Source organism: Anabrus simplex, chromosome 1 (genome assembly GCF_040414725.1).
Source record: "Anabrus simplex isolate iqAnaSimp1 chromosome 1, ASM4041472v1, whole genome shotgun sequence".
In the NCBI taxonomy this organism is placed as follows: Eukaryota; Metazoa; Arthropoda; class Insecta; order Orthoptera; family Tettigoniidae; genus Anabrus; species Anabrus simplex.
The window spans coordinates 567,901,794-567,926,330 of NC_090265.1; positions in this window are offsets into that span (position 1 = coordinate 567,901,794).

The window sequence follows — 24,537 nt, forward strand, 5'->3', positions numbered from 1 at the left end:
GGCATCAATATCACTGATGTGTAAACACAAGTAGAGTACATGGCTTTCTTAACATTTTCGGAGAAACCTCACTGTAAAAAAAAGAAAACTGCATACGTGCCATATCACGTCCTCTGTATTCTTCCGGAACACTTAAAAGAAATGTCTCTGTTTCAAGTTCTTTGTTGCTGTATTTCTTCTTACAATTCCAAGTTAAAACATGAACGAAGTTTAAAATATCGATGGGCGAGAACGAAAGAGTTACAATTCAAAATGCATAATTTTTCAGGAGAAGAATTTTATAGATTTTAACAGCTTACATGATTGCCTCTTAAAATGCATTTGCTACACATTTTGAAATGAAAATTGACATGTATATAATTCTTACGTCATTTACTATAATCAAGAAAAGAGTTACAACTCAAAATGACTATTTTGAATTAAGTAAAGCGACTAATATCAGAACATTGGCCCCAGAGGCTCTTAAATTAGGAGCGTGGGTTAGCGAACACAAGGCCCTTAGCTAAGTCATGGGATTGCTTCTAGTTACTTGTGCCAGGCTCCTCACTTGCACCCATCCGATCTAACCTCCCTTGGTCAACTTTTGTTTTTTCCGATCCCGATGCTATTAGGTTAGGTTAGGGCTAGGGAGTCATTCATTTTCGTGCCCTTCATGACCCTTTTCTTTCTTTGGCTGGTACCTTCATTCTTCGAAGTGTCAGATCCCTTCCATTCTCTCCCTCTCTTTCTCTGATTAACGTTATATAGAGGATGGCTGCCCAGTTGTACTTCCACTTAAAACAATAATCACCACCACCATCAGAACATTGAGAACCGTTAGACGTGCTTCCTGGAATGGATACATTAGCTTTCCTTGTAACATTTTCGGAGGTTGTAGATGTCGAAATAAGCTATCGATTGGTGGTAAAATCTCAAAAATGCACATATTTTTCGCAAGTTTCTTTACGTCGCACCGACATAGATAGGTCTTTAGGCGACGATGGGACAGGAAAGGGCCACGAGTGGAAAGACAGCGGCTGTAGCCTTAATTAAAGTACTGTTCCAGCATTTGCTTGGTGTAAAAATAGGAAACCACGGAAAACCATCTTCAGGGCTGTCGGCAGTGTAGTTCGAACCACTATCTCCCCGAATTTTGGATTCCGGTCGCATACATATTTTTATTGTAACCCTTTCGTTCTCAGTCATGGATAGGGTTGAGTGGAATAAAATTGAGAATTCTACTTACAGAAAGTCCACAGCTATTAGGTGCAAGGGAGATCGAACTCGAAAATTCAGGCCAAATTTTGGACGGGAAACAGCTATAATAGCAATTTTAACTAGACCTACGTAATGTAGGAAGGAAGTCCAAGGGAACATGTTGATGCAGTGGGTGTCGCTGCAGTTCTTCGAAGTTAAATCAGATGTAACACAGGAACCAATTCAGACGAGAATTGCATTTCTTGGGAGCCAATTCGAAGAAAGATGGAACTCAATCGGGCGCCATATTCTATTCTGGGAGCCATTTCTAATGTAGTTGAATATCTAGTTTAAGGTAGGGAGATTTGGATATGTAGAAATTCAGGAATATTATGAACAAGGCTCTCTCTCTCTCTCTCTCTCTCTATATATATATATATATATACAGTAATATATATATATATATATATATATATATATTACTGAATATATAGCTGCCTCTGTGGATCAGTGGTAGAGTGTCGGCCTCCGGTTACCAAGATAGCGGGTTCAAACCTGGCAGAGGTAGTCGGAAATTTTAAGGGTGGAAAAAAGTCCATTCGACACCCCATGTCGTACGATGTCGGCATGAAAAAGATCTCTGGTGACACATTTGGTATTTAACCGACAAAATTCATTAAATCTCAGCCATAGACGCCCAAGAGAGTTTCGGTTTATTCGGTCTGCCATCTAGTGGGCCAAGAGTAAAACGGAACGTCGAAATTGGCGAGCAGACAGCCAGATGGCGTCAGATTGAAATTTCTGCACACGGTAGCTGAGGCCATAAGATTATTATTATTATTATTATTATTATTATTATTATTATTATTATTATTATTATTATTACTGAATATATTCTCCACTTACGGGCAAGTTACAGTGAAACTGTTGTAAGGTAGTCAAAATTTGACATGAACATAAACACTACAAAAACTAAACTACCAAAAAGTGTTCGTAATCGTCCCCCAACAAATTTATGAAAAGTACAATTAATATTAATTTATTTTTCCTTTCTAACCTGATGAATTACTTGAAGGCCGTTGATGAGAAATGTTTTCTAGGCATTCTTTTTAACACAGTTTTTCAGCGTTGCTCGTGGAATGTTAAACGCTTTACTTGAACATTGTCCCTTGTCCCTTACTGCCTTAATAGTCTTTTTCATAGCCTCCTCACCCCACTGCTTGGCGTTTTACCATCTGAAAATAATAATAATAAACTTCATAAAAGCAAATAAAATAAAGGGGACGAAATTACGTACATTCCCTGAATTATTGTAATGGCCGCTACAGTAACTCACGCCAACCATTTCACTGTAGTGATTACACGCCAGGAACTACACCAATCGACTGAAATGCAGTCTATTATTTCATAAACATATCAGAGCTCAATCTAGGAATAACGGGCTTTTAATTTGAATGCTACACTAACTCAGCTCAGCATGAAAAATGAATCCTTCTTTTACACGGAAACTACACGTGGTACACGCAAGAAACTCACGAGACAACGCGATGAGGGTACGCGTGTGCGCGTGGCTAAACATGGGTACCAACCGTGCAAACTCGAAACACCTAAACCAAACCAACCCCATGGCACTACATGCCTTGAAGGGCCTTGGCCTACCAAGCGACTGCTGCTCAGCCTGAAGGCCTGCAGATTACGAGGTGCCGTGTGGTCAGCACGACGAATCCTCTCGGCCATTATTCTTGGTTTTCTAGACTGGGGCCGTTATCTCACAGACTAGAAACACGTAGGGGGACGAAATTAGGCGCAGGAACGGAATTTGGCCCCTTACCTTACAATTGACGAACTTGTTTCGAGATGAAACCATGCTGTAATTACATGGAACTGATGACCACACTGATGTTGCTTATATGAAGAAACAGCCTCTGTAATTATAAGCTGGAACTGATGCTAATATCCCTTTTCCTCGCGTCATCTGTCAACTTTTTGAAATCCAGTTTCTACGTCCTATCTTTTGTTATTGTTCATAAGTCTTTGTGGACCAGATGGTCCGAATGTGTAAATATTCGAACAACGGATATGTATTTATAATATGGCATTATGAATTCATTTCGAGCTATTATTTTGTTTTCGCGGGTCAGAATGACATATGAAAGCGATCAGTACAATTTGTGTGAGGTTTGCTCTTTGCGTTGTGGGAGACATCCAACTTTAGTTTCCTTACCTTTAATAACCATGCCTGCGCTCCCACGCATACACCCTCCACGAAGCTGACAAAGCTGTGCGGACAAATCGAATATTGGATAACATTCAGTACCTTATGATACTTGGCCTCTAGTGTTTCTGTGGTTTTGAAGGAAATAATTGACAGAAAGTAATGACGTTATAATGACGTGAATCACTTACGATAAACAATAATTTGGTATTAGTCTCTTTAACCTGGACGTACCTGCTGTCCATTGTATGAAGTACCGTGTATAATTTATGAATTCTACCAGTTTGAACCTATCCCCTTACACGAAACTGGAATCTACACATAGGAAGGCTAGGTGTTGACCTCAGATTTGTGTTTTGTCTTGTATGAATTAAGTTGAACTTGTGACTTGCTATTGCTTATTGTGGCTATTAATAGTTTGGCCGCAATAAGTTTCCAAATGAAAGTCTGCACTATTTAGCGTGCACATTCCCTGGCTCCATCTTATATACCGTATATATAAAACAGCTATGGCTCACTCACTAACATAAATGTTTACCCATTTCCGCATGAGATAAGAACATGAAATTTGGCAATTGGATAGCTATTAGCCCGGAACCTACGGAAACATCCAAAAAGTTCAAATTTTTAATTTTTGTCCCCTCTCCCGAACAAAATGGTGGACGCCATGTTGCAGTGCCATAGAAATTAAAATTTGGCAAAGTTCTAGCTCTTAGCCTGTAAGCGACGGAGAAATTGCAGGAAGTTCAAATATTCAATATTTTACCCCGTAAAAATATCGAAATATTAAGCCGAATTTAATGACGACGCATGCTTTCGTTTCGAGCTATTTTTTTGGCTGAACGGTAATTGCTATCAACAAACCGATTGCACATTTTTTATAATATAAAGAGATCTATAACTTTGGTCCTATGGCGCTTTGTCGTATCTCGACCCCTTCTACCTTAGAATGAGCTTTATTTTCACGGTTTTGGTCAATTTTGTTCATTTTCCATATATTATTTTACAGATTCACACACTCATAAGACAGATAGATGCACAAAATTCAGCACGATTCTTGGCACAACTATTGGCCATATGTGGATCGACTTTCATTATTCTAGCTGCCTTGAATGTGTGGGAAACTGAAGGAATATGTGGAAACACTACTCAAATTTCAGCCCAATATATGTTTCTTAAGCAATCTATGGTGAAGCCGATGGAGATACAGCAAAACCTCAAATAACCAAAATTGTAGGTCGTTTCATCGTCGATACGCCTGCCAAGTTTCAAGACTGTAGCTGTATGTTAAATTGGCAAAATAAATTCTCAAGTTGTGAAAAGTGGACGAAATTTGGCATGGATCGAAACGTTCACCTTTTCCTATGGTATAAATAGCCGAGATACGACAAAATACCTTAAAATAAAAATGTAGGCGACAAGAAGGGTCGTCTGATGTCGCAAGCCGTATCTCGATACGACGTACCGTTTGCCGCAGTAAATTTCCAAATGAAAGTCTGCACTATTTAGCGTGCACGTTCCCTGGTTCTATCTTATCTTACTTATATAAAACACTATGGTTCATTCACTGACATAAATGTTCACCCACTTCCGCATGAGAAAGGAACATGAAATTTGGCAATTGGATAGCTATTAGCCTGGAACCTACAGAAAAATTCCAAATAGTTACCTGTAACCGACGAAGAAATTAGAAAAAGTTCCAACATTTAATTTTAACACCCCCCCCCCCCAAAATATATCCAAATATTGAGGCAATTTTCATGCTGGTGCAGGCCTTCCTTTCGAGGATTTTTTGTGCCTAAACTATAATTCCTATCAACAAATGGATACCACGTTTGGTCCCTGGTATAAAGAGATCTACAACTTATGTCCTATGACTTTTTGTAGTATCACGACTTCTTCTATCTTAGATCGATCTTCATTTTCCTATTTTGGGTCAATTTTGTTTATTTTTCATATATTATTTCACTGCTTGAAACACTTATAAGACAGATAGGATCACCAAATTCCGCAGGCTCCTTGCCATGTCCATTGGTCATACGCAAACCGACTTTCATTATTCCTGCCGCCATGTAGCTATGGGAAAACGGAAGGGACGTGTAGAAACGCTACTCAAATTTCAGTCTTATCTATGCTTCTAAAGCAATCTAAGGTGAAGCCCACGGTGGTACGACAAAACGTCAAAGAACAAAAATTATAGACCATCTATCTATGCCATAAACAGCCGAGATACCAGATAATGTCTGAGGACCAAAAATGTAGGCTGCTAAAAGGGCCTTGTGATGCCGCAATCTGTTTATCGATACGACAACCGTTCCGCCACAGTAAATTTCAAAATGAATGTCTGCACTTATGAACGTGCACATCTTCAACGCTCATGTATATATTATATAAACCCGTACGGCTGACTGACTGACATTAAAGATTGGCCACTTCAAGATGAGGTAGAAACTTGAAATTTATCAATGTGAGAGGTATTAGGCTGTAACGCATGGAAAAGTTCAATGTTAAATTTATTGTTTTGTTTTCTTCTTATTTCCCTTCCCCTAAACTAAATGGTAAACGATATGTTGCAATGCGCCAGAAAACTAAAACAAAATTGGCAACCGACGGAGAAATTTCAGAAAGTTCCAATGTTTAACTTTTTACCTCCAAGAATTATCGAAAAGTGGAGACAATTTTCATGACGGTGCATACCATCGCTTCGAGCGTTTTTGTAGCTAAACGGTTAGTCGTATTGACAAATGGACAAGACATTCGGAACCCATCATGAAGAGATCTACAATTTCGGTCCCCTGACTTTTAGTCGTATCTTGATTACTCATGCCTTAGATTGAGCTGCATTTTCATATTTTACGTCAATTTTGTAAATTTTCCATTATTTTGTTTTACACTCAAAAGACCGATAGAATCATGAAATTCAGTAGGCTCATTGGAACGTCCGTGGGTCATACGTGAGCAAAATGCATGATTCTCGCACCGTGTAAGAATGGAAAAACGAAAGGAATATGTGGACACCGTACTCCTAATCTAAGGTTCTAAACCAATCTACCGTGTACCCGATGCAGATACGACAAAACATCAAGGAACGAAAATGTAGAACTTTTCAACCACGATACACCTACCAAGTTTCAAGACTAGAGCTTCCCATTACGTTAGTAAAATAATTTCTCATCTTGTGATAAACGTACGTAATTTGCACCAGGTCGAAACGTTTACCTCTACGAGGTTTGTCCGGAAAATACATATAAATCCGTCGGGGTGACGTATCACGTATCGTGGAGGCGCCGCCAGGTAGCACTGCTGTTGTCGCCAATCTTCTCAACGCTCAGTTCGAATCGGAGAGCTCTGCGTGTCAGTAGCAGTGTGCGGCCGCTTGTTGAAAGTTACCCGTTTTCACCTGCCGTCGGTATGGAGCTCTCTCTGATTGAGGAACAGCGCATCAACATCAAGTCTCAGAGCTCGTGTGGCCCGAGTTCGACCGGATTTGGCACAAGGGGGCAGGTGGATCCTTCATCACGACAATGCGCCCGCTCACACGTTGCTCGTTGTGCGTGAGTTTTTGGCCCGAAGCTCAATCACCGTGACAGACCACCCGCCTTATTCACCCGATTTAGCCCCTTGTGACTTCTTCCTTTTCCCGAAATGCAAAATGGTGCTTCGGGGGCAGCACTTGGGTGATGTGGAAGCCATCAAGGGAGAAACGACACGGCAACTGAACAGCATCACAACTGAAGACTTTCAACAATGTTATCAACAGTGGAAACGGCGTTGGCAGAAGTGCATCTTGTATCAGGGAGAGTACTTTGAAGGAGACCATATTGTAATACCTGAATAATTGTCCAATAAAGTTATTATTCAACTTTTATACGTATTTTCCGGACAAACCTCGTATGTTATAAATCGTGAATATAGGCCTACTGTACGAGAAAATATTATAGGATTAAATATGTACGCGAATATATGGGCCGTCTAGTGGTGTAATCCGTTTTTTCTAACGATGTACCGGTTCGTCACAGTAATTTTCCAAGTGACCACTTGTAATGTAGAGGAATAGGGAGTTTGGGGGCAGAGCCCCAACGAGGGAAAGCGAGATTTTATATATCAGACTAGCTGTTACCGACGGCTTCGCTCGCGAGGATTTCGTAATCGATAAAAATGACATTTTCCTCTGTATTGCAGTAAGACAGTATCTGTAAATCCCACTGATCTCTATACATGGATCGCTGATGGCAGCTCTCCGCTGCAGGAGAAAGTACGCCAAGTTGAACGCGCTGTTCGCCATGTTGGCGTACCCATCCTAGAGCTCTCCTTATGGGGAAGCAATGATAATATAGTCAATTTTAAATCGCAATTAATGGCGCGTTGGAATAATTAAAAATATAGGGACATGTTCACTCAAAGCATAAGGACATTGGGATCACTGACACGTCGTTCCGAGGTCAGTAAATCTCCGGGATAGCAATAAAAATGAGTGTATAATAACGGCCGACTAATATTAACTTAGGTGCTGAATACATGCAATTAGCGATCGGTAACACAATACGAGTGAAAATCAGTTTCTGGAAACATTGCTGTAAATTGTATACATATATGTCACGAAATTATGCATTCTTAAAACCTATAAACGTAGCTCACTATACAGGCCTAGATTCGACATACCATAATCGGTTCTTGATAATGAATTCCTGTTTCCAGTTTCTATGAAATAACGCGCAGTTTATCAAATTAAAATATAATTGAAGCAAATGTACACATTCATAAAACTAGCAAATATTCAAAACTTGTCAGTATATCACATTACCTGCAGCTTAATTTACTATTACAGACCTCTTTAATTAAATTCAGCTACCAAAGCAATATTGATGGTCATCATCAGAAATATGTAACACCCGTTAAATGAGCCCCAAATACCACAACTAGTATAATGGGATAGCCTAAAACACCCACCACACTTTGCCTTCTCCCACCATTCCCGTGTCTGAAACCCATAATTATTACTGATGTAAATAAGGTCTAGAATTCCTCCAGACTTCATTTTCTAAGACTGTTATAAGGTCACGTCAATTAATTCATCAAAACCGTCAGTTTAATTATGACAAATAAATAAAAATATAAGTAAATCTTTACTTGCAGTTATTGTTCAGTAAAATTGAAAACAGTTGGCTATACATCACTTCTAAGGCGTGCAGTTTGTCCATTTTTATCTAAACAGTCTTCCTCAAACTGATGGGAGCAGAGAACAGCTGTTTTAGAAGGCTCCCAAGTCTCCCGCCTGATACTCCTAATCCATGATCTTAGATGTTCGGGTTTCGAGAAAGGAAACCTAGAAAAATTGCCATTTTGCTCCCAGAATGTGCGAAAAAAGATACAATAACCTAAAACTCAAAACACTACCCTAGGAAGATTATTATGTACAGTATAAAACTCACCGATGAAATTATTTCTCCTTCTGCTGATCGTTTCTGTTTGTACAGTACATCCATAAGCTGAACACTGCGGTATGTTAATACCCGGTAGGATGTTTCTTCATTCGGATTTCACATAAATACATGCACATTTAAATTTAATTTTGTAATTTACAAGCAGTGTCCGCCTCTGTGGTGTAGTGGTTAGTGTGATTAGCTGCCACCCCCAGAGGCCCGGGTCCGATTGCCGGCTCTGCCACAAAATTTGAAAAGAGGTATGAGGGCTGGAACGGGGTCCACTCAGCCTCGGAAGGTCAACTGAGTAGAGGGGGTTCTATTCCCTCCTCAGCCATCGTGGAAGTGGTTTTCCGTGGTTTCTCACTTCTCCTCCAGGCAAATGACGGGATGGTACCTAACTTAAGGCCAAGGCCGCTTCCTTCCCTCTTCCTTGTCTCTATCCCTTCCAAACTTCCCATCCCCCAACAAAGCCCCTGTTCAGCATAGTAGGTGAAGCCGCCTGTGCGAGGTACTGGCCATACTCCCCAGTTGTATCCCCGACCGAAAGTTTGAATCTCCAGGACACTGCCCTTGAGGCGGTAGAGGTGGGATACCTCGCTGAGTCCGAGGGAAAAACCAACCCTGGAGGATAAACAGATTACGAACGAACGAATTTACAAGTATACTACAAGGCAACAAACCTAAATTCATAAAATACACTACTATTTCTTTTGAAATAACACAGCACAGAACACCCGTGGAACTACAATCAAGGGGGTTGGCGTCACTGAACTAAGCATAAACAAAGCAAGCGCGCTCCTCGTGGTCTATTCAATGGATCTACTGCACCTTGCGCTCGCTGTCATCTTACTACGCGTCATCTTCTATTCGGCTTACTGCTACCCAAGCCACCAGCCATCCATGTATAGAGATCAGTGGTAAATCCCTAAAGTGTAAAAACTCACCGAAAAATTGCGTTTCATTTGCCCCAGAACATCTTAGTAAACCACGTTTGTGTCATTGCCTTTTGGGGCTAAGATGACCAGGCTACTGGCAGATCTAAATCTGGAACATGCGACATGGAACTCTATGTGTGATAAACAGTCCTCTTTTATGTCGAAAAAAGTTTCCTTTCTTTCTTTTTTAGTTTTTGAGATATAATTATACTCATAAAGAGAATTCAACTCTTTCTTCACTTATTTTCGATCTCCAGCTTAAGTTAATTTTCCAAAAACAAAAAAGTACGCGTTTCTTTATTTTAAAGGAGACTGCAAATACCAATCTTCACGTCTGTAACAAATTTATAAGATATACTGTAGATATACTCATTTTAAAAACTTCCCCACTCCTTGGTTGAATGGTCAGCGTTGAATTCTTCGGTTCACTGGGTTATGGCTTCGATTCTGGGCTGGGGCGGGGCTTTTAATCGCGTGTGATTAAGTTTTCTGGCTCGGGGACAGGTTGTTTGTGTCTGTCCCAACACTCTCGCAATAGTAATTACATCCCTACACATAGGGTTGCCGTCAGGAAGAGCATCCAGCCGTAAAACGGGGTCAAATCCACATGTGCGACACAGTTCGCACCCGCAACACCACAGGTGTGGGAAAAGCGGTAGAAGAAGAAGATACCCATTTTAAAAATTCACCCGCTTTTTTATTCTTTTCACCCCCTTAAGGGGATTTTCTAAAAAAGAGTGTGTTCATTTATTTTTAAAGGATATTCCAAGTACCAATTTTAACGTCTGTAACATCTTCAGTTCCTGAGATATGTGTATCCTCATATATAGAATTCAACTCTTTCCTCACTTCTTTTCACCCCCACCACCTCTCCCCTTAAGTGTATTTTCCGAAAAAGAATGGTGTTCTTTTATTTTTAAAGGAGATTCCAAATACCAATTTTCATGTCTGTAGCATTTTAGGTTTTTGTGATATATCTCTCTATATAAAAATGAATGTTTGTATGTATGTATGTATGTATGTAAATGACATATCTCCTCCTAAACCACTGGAGCAAAATCAAACAAATTTGGTACACTCATAACTTACTATCTGGAGATGAGCACTGTGGGGGTAAGCCATCCATAGTACCCTTAGGGGTGGGGGGTCATGGGGGCTTATATATAAAATTAATAGAAAAGAGTGTCGAATACATAGTTTTCGGGTTCGCTGACATGAATAGTGACACGCCGGATTTTTTGAAAGTCTAAGTCAGCCCCCTTCATGAAGGGGGACGAGGGGGGAGTGATATATAAAAATAATTGATAATAGCGTCGAATCCATTGATTTCGGGGTCGCTGAGATGAATAGTAACACTCCGGAAATTTTTAAAGTCCAACTTCAGTCCCCTTTGGAGTGAGGGGTCCGAGGGGGAGTGATATATAAAAGTAATCCAAAATAGTGACGAATTATAGATTTCGCGGTCCCTGAGGTGAATAGTGACATTCCGGAATTTTTAAAGTCCAACTTCAGCCCGCTTTGGGGTGGGGGGAGAGGTGTTAGTGATATATGAATGTAATCGAAAATAGTGTCGAATCCATACTTTTCGGGGTTGCTGAGACGAATAGTGTCACTCAGGATATTTTTAAAGTACATGTTCGGCCCGCTTTGGGGTGGAAAGCGTACAAATATTATCTACTATCTGGAAAATATACTGTGGGGGCAGGACGCTCCTAGAACCCCTAGGGAACGGGGTTAAATATAACTCATATTAATAAATGGAAGTCGGTTTGGAACGATCTATATACGTAGTATACTGTACTGTATATATAAGTTAAGGTATAAAAATTAAAATAGACGTGAATTAATGAGGCACTTTCAGGCAACCTACAAACTTAAAACTTGGTACCAGAGAAGCTGATGTCTTCAGGATCCCTAGAAAAATAGAAAATTTTCAAAATACCCTGAGGGGCCTCGCTGGGAGTCTCAAATTTTAGGGCTGAGCATAAGAACGCAGTCGGATATATTTATCCTAAACAATAACCTATAGGTTTCATGGGCTTAAAAGTTTCCTGAAAGTCCTCATTTTTAATCCCCTCCCCCATATCAAGACGGCGGCATAATCTGCCAGACGAGCTAGAAAATTAAAATTTAGCAAAAGTATAGCTTTTAGCCTGTAACCGACGGAAAAATTTACGAGATGTTTAAAATGTTTATTTTTACCCCCCCCCCAAAAAAAATATCGAAATATGGAGGCAATTTTAAAGACGGTGCAGATCCTCCTTTTGAGGTATTTGGTGGCTAAACGATAAGTCGTATCACAAAACGGATGGCACATTCTCCATTCAATTTGGAGTGATCTACAACTTTGGTCCTATGACTTTTTGTCGTATCTCTATCCCTTATACGTTAAATTTGGCTCTATTTCTGTATTGTACGTATTTTTTGCACTTTTTACAGGCATAATTGATAGTTTGATTCACTTATCCGAAAGATCGGATCGTCAACTTCTACGTGAAGCTTGGCCCACCCAGTAGCTCTGTGTGTACCAAATTCTAAGTTTGTAGCTGTCACATATGTGTCCGAAAAGTAATTCATTGTGAGAAAACCTTACCAATATTTCACCGTATTTGACCTTTCTAACTCAATCTTACCTATAAGTATATGAGATACGAGAACACATCATAGGACCAGCCAATTAGACCGTTATATATGGCGTCTTTTCGTAGACCTACAATCCTTTTGTCGATATGATGTATCTTTTAGAGCAGTTAATCTTCAAATGAAGGTAAAAATTCATATACTTCGTATGTCGATCTATATTTATTCACTGAAGTCGATTTGTAGCGATCCAGTAAGGGTGTTCGAGCCTTTGTAATTAATACTTTACAAATTGATAATGACTCTCAACAGGAGGCGTCTGCTATTTTAATCAATACTCCCCACATCGACTTTAACTGGCAGTATGAATGGGGTCTTTCTCCAACTCCTGTGTACCATTATAATGAATACTTTCCTTCTCGATTTGACTGGCAGAAGGCTACGATACATGCAATTTTTTTTCAAAACTCCTTTACCCGACTGTGTTTGGTAGTAGGCTAGGGTGCTCGCAATTATAAACAAATTTACCCATCTAAAATGTGCTTGACGTTAGGAATAGTGGCCTGCTATTATAATGGAAACTCACCAATTCGGTGTGAGTGGCAGTATGCTGACTGGCATTAGGAAAAGGGGCTTGTCATTATATTGATGATAGCACAACTCAATTTTGATTGGCTGTAGGGAAGGTGCCTGCAATTATAATAAAAATTCCTCGATTGTTATCTGTCTGGAAGTAGGAAATGGGGCCTGTCATTGCAACGAAATCTCCCCAAATATATTGTGACCGCACAGCAGGCAATGGGGTCCGCTATTATAATGGAAAATCCCCAAATTGATTGCGAATGGCAGTAGGTTTTTGGACCTGCCGTTATCATCACAACTCCGGAACTCGCTCTTTACATTAGAAGTAACGTATGTGGACCTCCCTATGTTGTTTCTCGGATAACGCTCAGAGACATGGAATTAAAAAAAGATCATATTCACTGCATGTACAGTAATTTACTTAGATACCCGTATACAATATAGAATGCCGTAGCGAAGCACGGGTACATTTGCTATTTGTAGATAATTTCGCTGCTGTAGAATACTGGAGCTGACGTTGCCATGGTTACAGCAGTTCATTTCTTTATCCGATTCTAGAGCAGGTTAGTGCGGTGCCAATATCTCCGTAACGGTTGGTGTTAGGGCCTTAAAACATGGTTTTCGGGCCCGTAGGGCGTACCGAGTTTTGTTCTTTGCGTCAAGGGGCTTAAATTGAGCTTTGTCTCGTCCTTGTACGACAAATTCGATATTTTGCCTATATTTGTCTATTATTTTTATATCTCCCCCCGTACACCCTTCTCGAATTGTTTTAAATAAAATAAAATTCAGCCCATGTCCCTCAGGGATAACGAATATTTACATTAGTAAAATAATTTTTAGAATCGGTCGAGTAGTTCCTGAGATTAGCCATTACATTCAAACAAATTTTACCTCTTTATGGATTTTCCCATTAGTAAGATTAATATTTTCTTCAGGAATCGAACACTTGAGGCACAAGATATCGTTACTATTAATGGTTTTAATAATAATAATAATAATAATAATACCCCCTCAACTAATTTTTTTACAAGTTGCTTTACGTCGCACAGACACAGATAGGTCTTATGGCGACGATGGGACAGGAAGGGGTTAGGAGTGGGAAGGAAGCGCCCGTGGCCTTAATTAAGGTATAGCCCCAGCATTTGCCTGGTGTGAAAATGGGAAACCACGGAAAACCGTCTTCAGCGGTGTCGACAGTGGGGTTCGAACCCACTACCTCCCGAATACTGGATACTGGCTGCACTTAAGCGACTGCAGCTATCGAACTCGGTTCATCAACTACTTGTACGGTGTTCGGAGACTGCGAGGTCCCGGCAATTTATCCTGCGGAATTCCTTTCACATGCCGGTAATTCTACCGACATGAGGCTGGCGTATTTGAGCACCTTCAAATACTACATCTGAGACGGGGTTGTACTCACCACCTTGGGCTAGGAAGGCAAGCTTTGATTGTCCAAGGACCTCAGCATGGTGTATTTTTCTGATAATTTTCCTGTATTATATTTTGTCTGTTAACCCAACTCCAGATACAGAATGACTTCCATCAACCACAGAGTTTTGTGTCATTTCTGGCTACATAATTTTTCACTGTGACATAAATTCAGTTTTTGCTTTAAAATTTTATCCTACGTTTGTGAGATTGAACGAAACATCTATATCTAGAACTAGAGTGTTTGTTAGCAATTCTTTCACCCTTTGGAGGTTGCAGCGTGAATATATTCCTACTTTCAGTTTTTCACTCATTTATAATTTCTTGTTGGTTAGATGAAGTGCAGCGTGTGTGCAAGTATTTCTTTAATCTTACAAAGTTTTTGATATCACTACAGACATTCGATGGTTATCTGCTGACAAAGTACACAATAGCATGTATAATCGAAGCTTACAAATGTCGTATTCTAGTAAGATTTATTCTATGGGATAGAATTTTAATGGAATGGAATATTCGGTACATTGAGCTTCATTTCTCTACATCGGGGACAGAGTATTAGTGTTTGCCGTGATACAAAACCCTTCGTTTACACACAACATACCATACTGCCAACCTCCCAAGGAACACGTAATCGTAGAATGTGGCTCTCTACAATAGGTTGGTGTCAGGAAAGGTCGTAAAACTGTGCTAAGTAGATGCGTGCGACACTGATCTCACACATGTCCGCACTAGGGAGCGGAAAAATAGTCGAGGGAGAAGAAGAATGAATACATGAATGAATTGATTAATATGTTGTAATATAGACAAGACATACTAACGTCATTAGGTTGGGAATATAATTATTTACCTACTCAGTATTTGCATTTCCTGGAAAAATTCCCTCTGTACAACAGTGATAGTTTGTCGGCTGCCGATCCTAAGATCTTGGTTTCAAGCCCTACAGAGTCCGGTTTCTTGGATGAATGGTCGGCGTAGTCGCCTTCGGTTCAAAGGGCCCCGGGTTCGATTCCCGGCCGGGTCAGAGATTTTAACCTTAAATGGTTCTTTCCCCCGACTCGGGCTCCGACATTCCTACAACTCGCATATCACCCACTACACTATACACCAAAACAAACACACGGCAGATGACGCCCACCTTCGTTGGAGGGTCTGCCTTACAAGGGCTGCACAAGCCTTGGAAGAGCCATACGGAATTATTATAATTATTATCTTACCCTGTAGGGGTAGTCATATGTTTGAAAACAGGAAGATAGCCTATTCGGAACACCAATGTCGTACGTTGTCGGCATGTAAAAGATCTGAGCTGGCACACGTAGTGTTTTTTCGAAGGAAACACCTTAGTCACAGATCGCCCAATAGTGACCCGTTCCTCTGTCATCTAGAAGAGTAAACGGAACATCGACATTGACACACAGGTAGCTTACATGTAGCTGTATAAATGCCTTCACACGGTAGCTGACCCGTATTATTATTATTATTATTATTTTATTATTATTATTATTATTATTATTATTATTATTATTATTATTATTATTATTATTATTATTATTATTATTATCGGTCTGATTTCAGATCGACTTACCTGTACGGGATGGACTCACGATATCGCACTCAGTATTTGGAAGTAACGGACATGAATGCATAGAGAATGATTGCTGGTAAAAACAGGCCGGAACAATGGCATGTGGGTACTCAGAATGAGGAGATAAGGGATAAATTAGGAATGAACTGGGTGGTTGAAGCTGTAGGCCTACTTATAAACGGGCTTCGGTACTGGGATCATGCGAAATGAATAGAAGGGGTTAGGTTACGTAGAAATCATAGACTCGGCCATTGAGGGTAAGAGAGATAGAGGGAGACCAGTGTGACATGGGTTAGCCACAGAACTAGTTCGGAATACATGATTGTGGAGACGTGTAGTTAATTTACAGAGGCTTGCAGACTGAACGATCTAAGGACAGCGTGGCCAAAAGACATGGGAAGACACTGAATGTGATGTTAATAACGAGAGTACGGCGAGGCATCGACTCTACAAGGTGTTGGAATCGTTCTGGAGGAATCTGGATACACGCATCTTGCACTGCTACCCACAATTTTTCCTTGTGTAATTGATGCGGGGTTCGTGGAGCGTACATCAGCATCGACAGCATCTCGTAAATGCTCGATCGGATTAAGATCGGGGGATCTGGAGGGTCAATCCACTCTCGCAACTTCACAGGAATGCTCTCCTCTAACCACCTGCGTGCCATCACCAAGCTGTGATATGGCGCATTGTCCTGTTGAAACATGGCATCTCCATCAGGGTACTCAAGGGCCAGAAAGGGATGCAGCTGGTCTGAAAGAATGGCCACAGAACGTGCACCTGTCAGCGCTCTCTGCAGCCGTACAATGGGGCCTAATTTCGACCATGACAAGACTACTCTGACCATAACTGAGCCACCTCCCGCCTGGACACAACCTTCTTGATACGCAGGATCCATAGCTTCATGGGGGTATACGCCACACTCTCAGGCGCCCATCAGATCTATACAACTTCAACCGCGATACATCAGACCATACCACACTATGCCACTGTTCCATGGTCCATTGCCGATGTTCACAGGCCCATGGACGTCGCTGAGTTCTGTGCCAAGATGTCAGCAAAAGGACACGAGTTGATTGTTGGCTGGTGAAGCCCATGCGGTACAGTTGCCTCTTTACAGTCCTGGTAGAAATGGTTCCTTACTCCCAACATTCAACTGGACGATGATTTGACTCAAAGTAGCCCGTCGAGTGCCCAGTATGGTTCTGCGGAGGTGATGTGTTATCTGTTGGTTAAATACCTGTGGTTTTCCGTTCAGCGGTTTACGCGGGTGGTAACATTCTCTCCGCGATATTGAAGATCCACCCTGGACACTGTTAACCTCGGGAACCCGAATTCGCGTATAATCTCCGCAATCCTATGACCCATGCGCCGTGCGCCGATTATCATTCCACGTTCAAAGTCGGTTAACCCTGGAACCGGCAAGCGGTTTACCTTCAAGCGGCAAGCATTTAGGCGAGATTTGCAAGCAACTTTTAAAAAATTCATAAAAATGTTGCTTTTCAATTTATTTTTACGTATAACATGTCATTTTATTTAGAAAAGTACGAAGAATACTATAGTAAGAAATTAAACTTACCAATTTAGTATCCTGAAGCAGTAGGTGCGAAGTATCCAACACACGCTAAGTATTCCAAAATAATCCGAAAGTTCAGGGCAACGTGTACGTTAAAAATAATATTACATGACGATTTTAATATATACAAAAAAATTAAAAATATGTAGAAAGGTTTCACTACATTGAAGTATTGTAAAGTAAATTAGAACTGAAACAACACAAGCACATCGCACCAACACGCGAGTCTACTTAGCCAGATTCATTCTCGCTACCTTCGGGGTGGCTCCTCTTTCTTTCTGCTATCATGGGCCTCCAAAAATGTTCTAATTTATGGTTGTACTCTTGATGGACACCACAATTACGCCCTGGGCACCAGAATTGGGTGCGTGACTTTTCTTCTGCAGTCGAACAGACAGGGTACGACCGCAGTTTCTTTCCTGGGAGACGTACCAGCTGATGTTCCATTTCTCCTGAAGGTCCAGGAGGAATGTTGTGAAGAGTTTCTTCATCTACAAGACCTTTGACAATACTAACAATAAATTCCTCATGTTCAAGGGGTTTGTCGGCGTTCAAATTATAGAGTATGTAGGTATCAAAAATTACCAATACCAACAGGTTATAGAATATTTCTTTCCAGTCGAAAAGTTTTAGTGACATGACTTCAGAAAAATATGGAAATATTTGCGATTTTGAAGTGCGCCACTATTTTTCAATGTTGTTATTAGGGTTCAGACGCATATTTATAACTAGAAAAATATTTTTTTCATTTCTGATACTGTAACGTCTACCCATCTTTGCAGACGAGAATACGGACCCATGTTTCCGGAATTCGTTTTATTTCGAACAATTTCCTGTGCGCATTTATTAGTTTCAGTCACTAAAAGATTCCAGATACTGTAGCATTGGAGAGAAACAAATAGAAATATGTTAGAGGACGACGGTTTGTCGGAAGGCAATTTCGTGTACCTGTGTTTCGAACCCTGAACTTCTCTTCCACTTTTATTTCTGGCCCTGGAGGATAAACTCTTGTACACTTCGGTTCTGTTTGGCCAACTGCATTATCGTCATTATCATTATTATCATGAGTGGCTGGTTCATTGTGTTCCACATCATCGTCAATATCAGTGTCGAAATCACTTAGCCTAGGCTCATATAACTCGCCACTACCTGACAAATTATTGTCAAAATCATCGTCAATTCCATCTAATAATACGCCACTATCACCTTCGCCGTCCAGATCAAACAAACAATTACGAATTTCACTACTTCCTGACAATTCACTTATTTTGCACCACGAAAGCTAATGCACATCGGACAACCACAGCAAACACAACAGAATGACCCTCTGCAAAGCGTTCTCGTTTTTCCACGTGTATACCGCACACTCTGTCACACTAAACTACTTCAGAATTGGGCTGTATTTATAGAGTAGAGTTTCCTCTTCAACATGATGCAACATATGTCTTAAAGATGTTGAGTGTCAAGGCGCTATCTCGAAATTAGTCAGCGCTGGCGTAATGCATCTCGATAGCGACTCCGCCGGTTGAGTAACAGGGAAATGAGTCGCGATCGCGACGATTGCCGGTTCCAGGGTTAACTCGTAACCTGTTGCCATTTTCACGACACTGGTGTCTGTGACAGACTGCTCATCTACACCGCGGCTAGCAGCAACGCTCAGGGGTCATACATGACAAATTTTCAAACGGGACACCCCTTCCTTTGACTTTTGGCCACTCTTTGTATAACGAAGATATTATTATTATTATTATTATTATTATTATTATTATTATTATTATTATTATTATTATTATTATTATTATTATTACACAGAAATGGTGAGATGAAAATGATAATGTGTCCGGAGTCTGGATGTTCGTTATAATAATTCCTTACATCATTTTATTACTTGTAAGGACCTATGAACTGGGGAAACCCTGCTCTACATTCGTTATTAGTTGTCAGAGCTGTTCTCCCATGAGATTACTTTTTCAGTATGTTAAAAATATGGTATCAGTGCCAGCTCGCGAACTATTTTAAGGGGTTCCATTTGCAGTAGAGGACTATTTTCCTGTGAAGTGATAGCGCTCCCCGTTTTGCATATTTACCTTGTAGCGACAGAAACAACACTGTGTCGCTGAGCTCACCAACTAGACGTACATACATACATACATAAACGAACGATCGATGATGTCACCAGCCGAAGCAATTAATTAAGTGCTGGGTGGGTGTACTTCAGTCATTAGAGCAATCAAATTTGATGAGTTCCGTCACAGATTGTTCGCTTGGAGTCGAGTTGATACTGCCGTTATTAATATTTGGCAGGATATGGCAGTGTTCAGTCAGTGCTCTTCCCATTCGGAGACGTTTTAGTTCCAGAGCGTTCATGTTTAATGAAACTGTGAGACATGTCACTGGTCTGTTGACTGTTAAGGACTGAAATGACTTAGAATGTATCTTGTCTCAAGCAGTTAAAGGAAATGTAAAACTCACTTTGTTGAGTATCATAAAGTTATTGCTTTAACGTCTCACTAACTACGTCTACAGTATTCAAAGACGCCCAAGTGCCGGAATAATCCCCCTTAGGAGTTCTTGAACGTGCCAATAAATCTACCGACATGAGGTTAGCGTATTTAAGCACCTTCAAATACCACCGTACTGAGCCGGTATTGAACTCGCCAGCTTGAGGTTAGAAGGCCAGCGCTCTACCGCCTGAGGTACTCAACCCGACTGTGATATATCACATATTATTGGGTTTACGTTACACTAACTACTTTTACGGTTTTCGGAGACTTCGAGATGCCGGAATTTAGTCCCGCGTGAATTTTTTTGCGTACTAGTAGATTTTTTTTTTTTGCTATTGGCTTTACGTCGCGCCGACACAGATAGGTCTTACGGCGACGATGGGATAGGAAAGGGCTAGGACTGGGAAGGAAGCGGCCGTGGCCTTAATTAAGGTACAGGCTCAGCATTTGCCTGGTGTGAAAATGGGAAACCACGGAAACCATCTTCAGGGCTGACGACAGTGGGGTTCGAACCCACTATCTCCCGAATACTGGATACTGGCCGCACTTAAGCGACTGCAGCTATCGAGCTCGGTACTAGTAAATTTAGCGACACGAGGCTGACGTATTCGAGCTTCTTAAGATACCACCGGACTAAGCACATATCACGTCACGTCACGTCACGTCACGTCACGTCACGTCACGTCACGTCACGTCACGTCACGTCATGTCATATCTGGGGTTGTACAGTAATTAAGGCCCCGGTCACTTCCTTCCCGCTCCTGGTCCTTTCCTACCCATCGTCGCCATAACACCTATCTGTGTCCGTGCGACGTAAAGCCAATTAAAAGGAAAAGAAACCTACATAGATACCCGGACTGAATGGCTCAGATAGTTCTAATGCTAGCCTTCTGACGTCAGCTGGTGAGTTCGTTCCCGGCTCAGACCAGTGGTATTTGAAGGTGCTCAAATACGCCAGCCCTGTGTCGATACATTTACCGGCATGTAAAAGAACTGTTGGACATAGACTTCTGACACATCGGCGTCTTAAAAATAACATCGTGAAGGTATTTTGTGGGACGTGAAAATGACTTCCCTTAGTCCCGTTTCATGTATGGGGTCGGCGATTAGGTGGGGCGAAATTATATGGTGTGATTTTTTACGACCGGATGCCTTCCTGTCGCTAACCTCATTTAAGGGCTAACTAGGATGAAATGAATGATTTTGAATGAAATTGGGTGAGAAGAGGGAAGGTATCGGCTGTGGACTGTGAATATGAATTGTCCCGGCATTTGCCTGGAAGTGAAAATTGGAAACCACAGAAAACAATTCGTAACAGTAACATCATTATTTCATTGTTTATTGCCAGAATCGAACCATGATTTAATTTCATCGTTGCGAATACTTAAGCCGAAAGATCTTGAATGCTTTATTATTATTATTATTATTATTATTATTATTATTATTATTATTATTATTTATTTATTTATTTATTTATTTATTTATTTATTTATTTCTCCAGTACGGTCTTCTAGAGACCACTTGACAATTTTAATGCTTCATCCTTTGTTGTTCCATTTTTTCCCTCCAATACTCTTTCATCTGCTCACTATGTCTTCTCCTTGTTCTTCTTTTTTCCTATCACTTGTCCCACATCTCTCGGGTCGCGGGTGCGAACTGGGTCGCACATGTGGATTTGGCCCTGTTTTACGGCAGGATGCCCTTCGTGACGCCAACCTATATCGAGGGATGTAATGACTATTGCGTGTTTCTGTGGTGGTTGGTAGTGGAGTGTGTTTTGTGAATATGAAGAGGAGAGTGTTGGGACTGACACAAACACCTAGTCCCCGAGCCAGCAGAATTAATCAGAAGCAATTAAAATTCCCAGGTCTTTCTGAACCGAAGGCCAGTATGCTGACCATTCAGACAACGGGTCGGACTCATCTGTTCACCATGTCTCCGTTATTATTATTATTATTATTATTATTATTATTATTATTATTATTATTACTGTAACACACACAGTTTTTCCGATTAGATCTATGAATTTAATTATTTTCACCTCTTATCTTTAAATGAGTCCGCCTCTGTGGTGTAGTGGTTAGCGTGATTAGCTGCCACCCCCGGAGGTCCGGGTTCGATTCCCGGCTCTGCCACGAACTTTGAAAAGTGGTACGAGGGCTGGAACGGGGTCCACTCAGCCTCGGGAGGTCAACTGAGTAGAGGTGGGTTCGATTCCCACCTCACCCATCCTCGAAGTGGTTTTCCGTGGTTTCCCACTTCACCTCCAGGCGAATGCCGGGATGGTACCTAACTTCAGGCCACGGCCGCTTCCTTCCCTCATCCTTGCCTATCCTTTCCAATCTTCCCATCCCCCTACAAGGCCCCTGTTCAGCATAGCAGGTGAGGCCGCCTGGGCGAGGTACTGGTCATACTCCCCAGTTGTATCTCCCGACCAAGAGTCTGAAGCTCCAGGACACTGCCCTTGAGGCGGTAGAAGTGGGATCCCTCGCTGAGTCCGAGGGAAAAGCCGAACCTGGAGGGTAAACAGATGATGATGATGATGATGATGATGATCTTTAAATGAAAAACAGCTTAGTCTGACCATCTACGTCGTCTCACTCTGCCTCTCGTAGCCTCCATAACCGCGTCCATTATTCTCCTAGGTAACCTAACCCATCCCGTTCGCCTCACACAACTACTCCACTACAGAGGCCGGTTTATAACCACAAGTTCATCCGACGGTTTCATTTTCAACTCCTCATTGCGATTACCCCCTTACTATTATTTGTACCTTCAATCATTCTCGCTAACTTCATGTCTGTTACTTGCAACTTATTAATCAGATTTTCCGAGTCCACCCATTTGTTAAGAAGGTAGCCATACCATCAAGTGTCGACTCAGTTAAATGTAACTTAATTTTCAGTCTGTTGAACACACAAATTAAATATAAATCTACAGCATAACATACCTGCAAAACAAAATACAACACACTATTAAATAACGAACAAAAATACACACACATGTTTCGTTCCTAAAAGAACATCATCAGAAATATCTCATTCTTTGTTTAATAGTGTGTTGTATGTTTATTCCTTGTTTAATAGTGTGTTATGCCTTTGCTGGCAGGACCTAGTGTTTAAAGTGCACTATGTCTTCTGGTATAGGCTAGAGCAATTTTGTTACTTTCATAAATCTGTCTCTGTCTTATCCTTGGCTTTGACAATATGAAAGTGACTGAGGTATGAGCGACGATAGTAATGCCAGTCCTTATGTAGCCAGTTCCAGCTATGAACGGTGTGAAAATGTTGCTCATAGGGTCGGTTGGTGTATGCATTTCAGTGGTCTTGGCAGACTGATATGCAATAGCAACTCTGGCTCGGTGAGGAAAGCAACGGCAAACTACCTCACTCCTCATTTCCCTAGTACGCCTCTTCAGTGATGCTTAGGCCATCTATGACAGCTGATGGGAGAGCTGTTGAGGATCCCACCAGCGGAATCGCTGACGGACTGAACACACATAGCCTACATACAATAGTGTGTTCTTTTTACAGGTATGTTATCTATATAAATAAAATCATAACAACCTTGTGTCTGTACATTGACAATTTTGACGAATCCTTTTCAGGTGTAATAATGACCATCTGCATATCATTTTAGCTTTGGTGCCTGTTTGTTTGTTTGTTTGTTTGTCTGTAACATAAAAACTACTGGATATATTTCTACCAAACTTCATATTTAGAATCCACCTGTCTTTGGGTAGGTTTTAGGGCCAATATTATTTCTAAATCCCTTAAATGACTAGACGTTTATACTAAAACAAAACTGTGAATTTGCACTTCCAAAAAATATACATAACCAAACTTAATGGAAATCTACCTATCTTAATGGAAATCAATCTCTAAACCTCTTATCTCATGTGCATCATTTCGATACGAGGATTAATAAGGGAGATATCATTAACGGACCTTTTTCCGGTACAAGTCCCACCGGACTTAACTTGAATGGGCGTGCGTGTATATTTCTTATAACTTGAAAACAACTAGAGTAATTTAAACCAAACTTCATATTTAGCATCTACCTGTCCAAAGGTAGTTTTTTAGGTCCATACCATGTCAAATTCGCGAAATGGACTGGGGTTTATACGGAAACGAAATAGTGAGTTTATTCTCCCACAATAGATACAAGAGCAACCTGATTGGAAATCGGCCAGCTTTGATGGAAATCCATTTCTAAAACTTTTTTATCATGTGCATTTTTTCGATAGGAGGATTAATAAGGTAGATATCATGAACGGTCGGTTTTGCAGGCTAAGCTCAGTGGACATAGCCCAAAAGGTGTTGTACGTAGAGCAGATTATTTATCTATATAAATAAAATCGTAACGACCGTGTGTCTGTACATTGACTATTTTGGCGAAATTTCCATAATAGAGTTATGCGTTTCAGGTGTAATAATGACCATCTGCATACTTGTTAGGTTTAGTTTCCGGGAAGTCCTCATTTTTACCCCCTCCCCTGAAGCAAAATTGAGGCACAATCTGCCAGACGAGCTA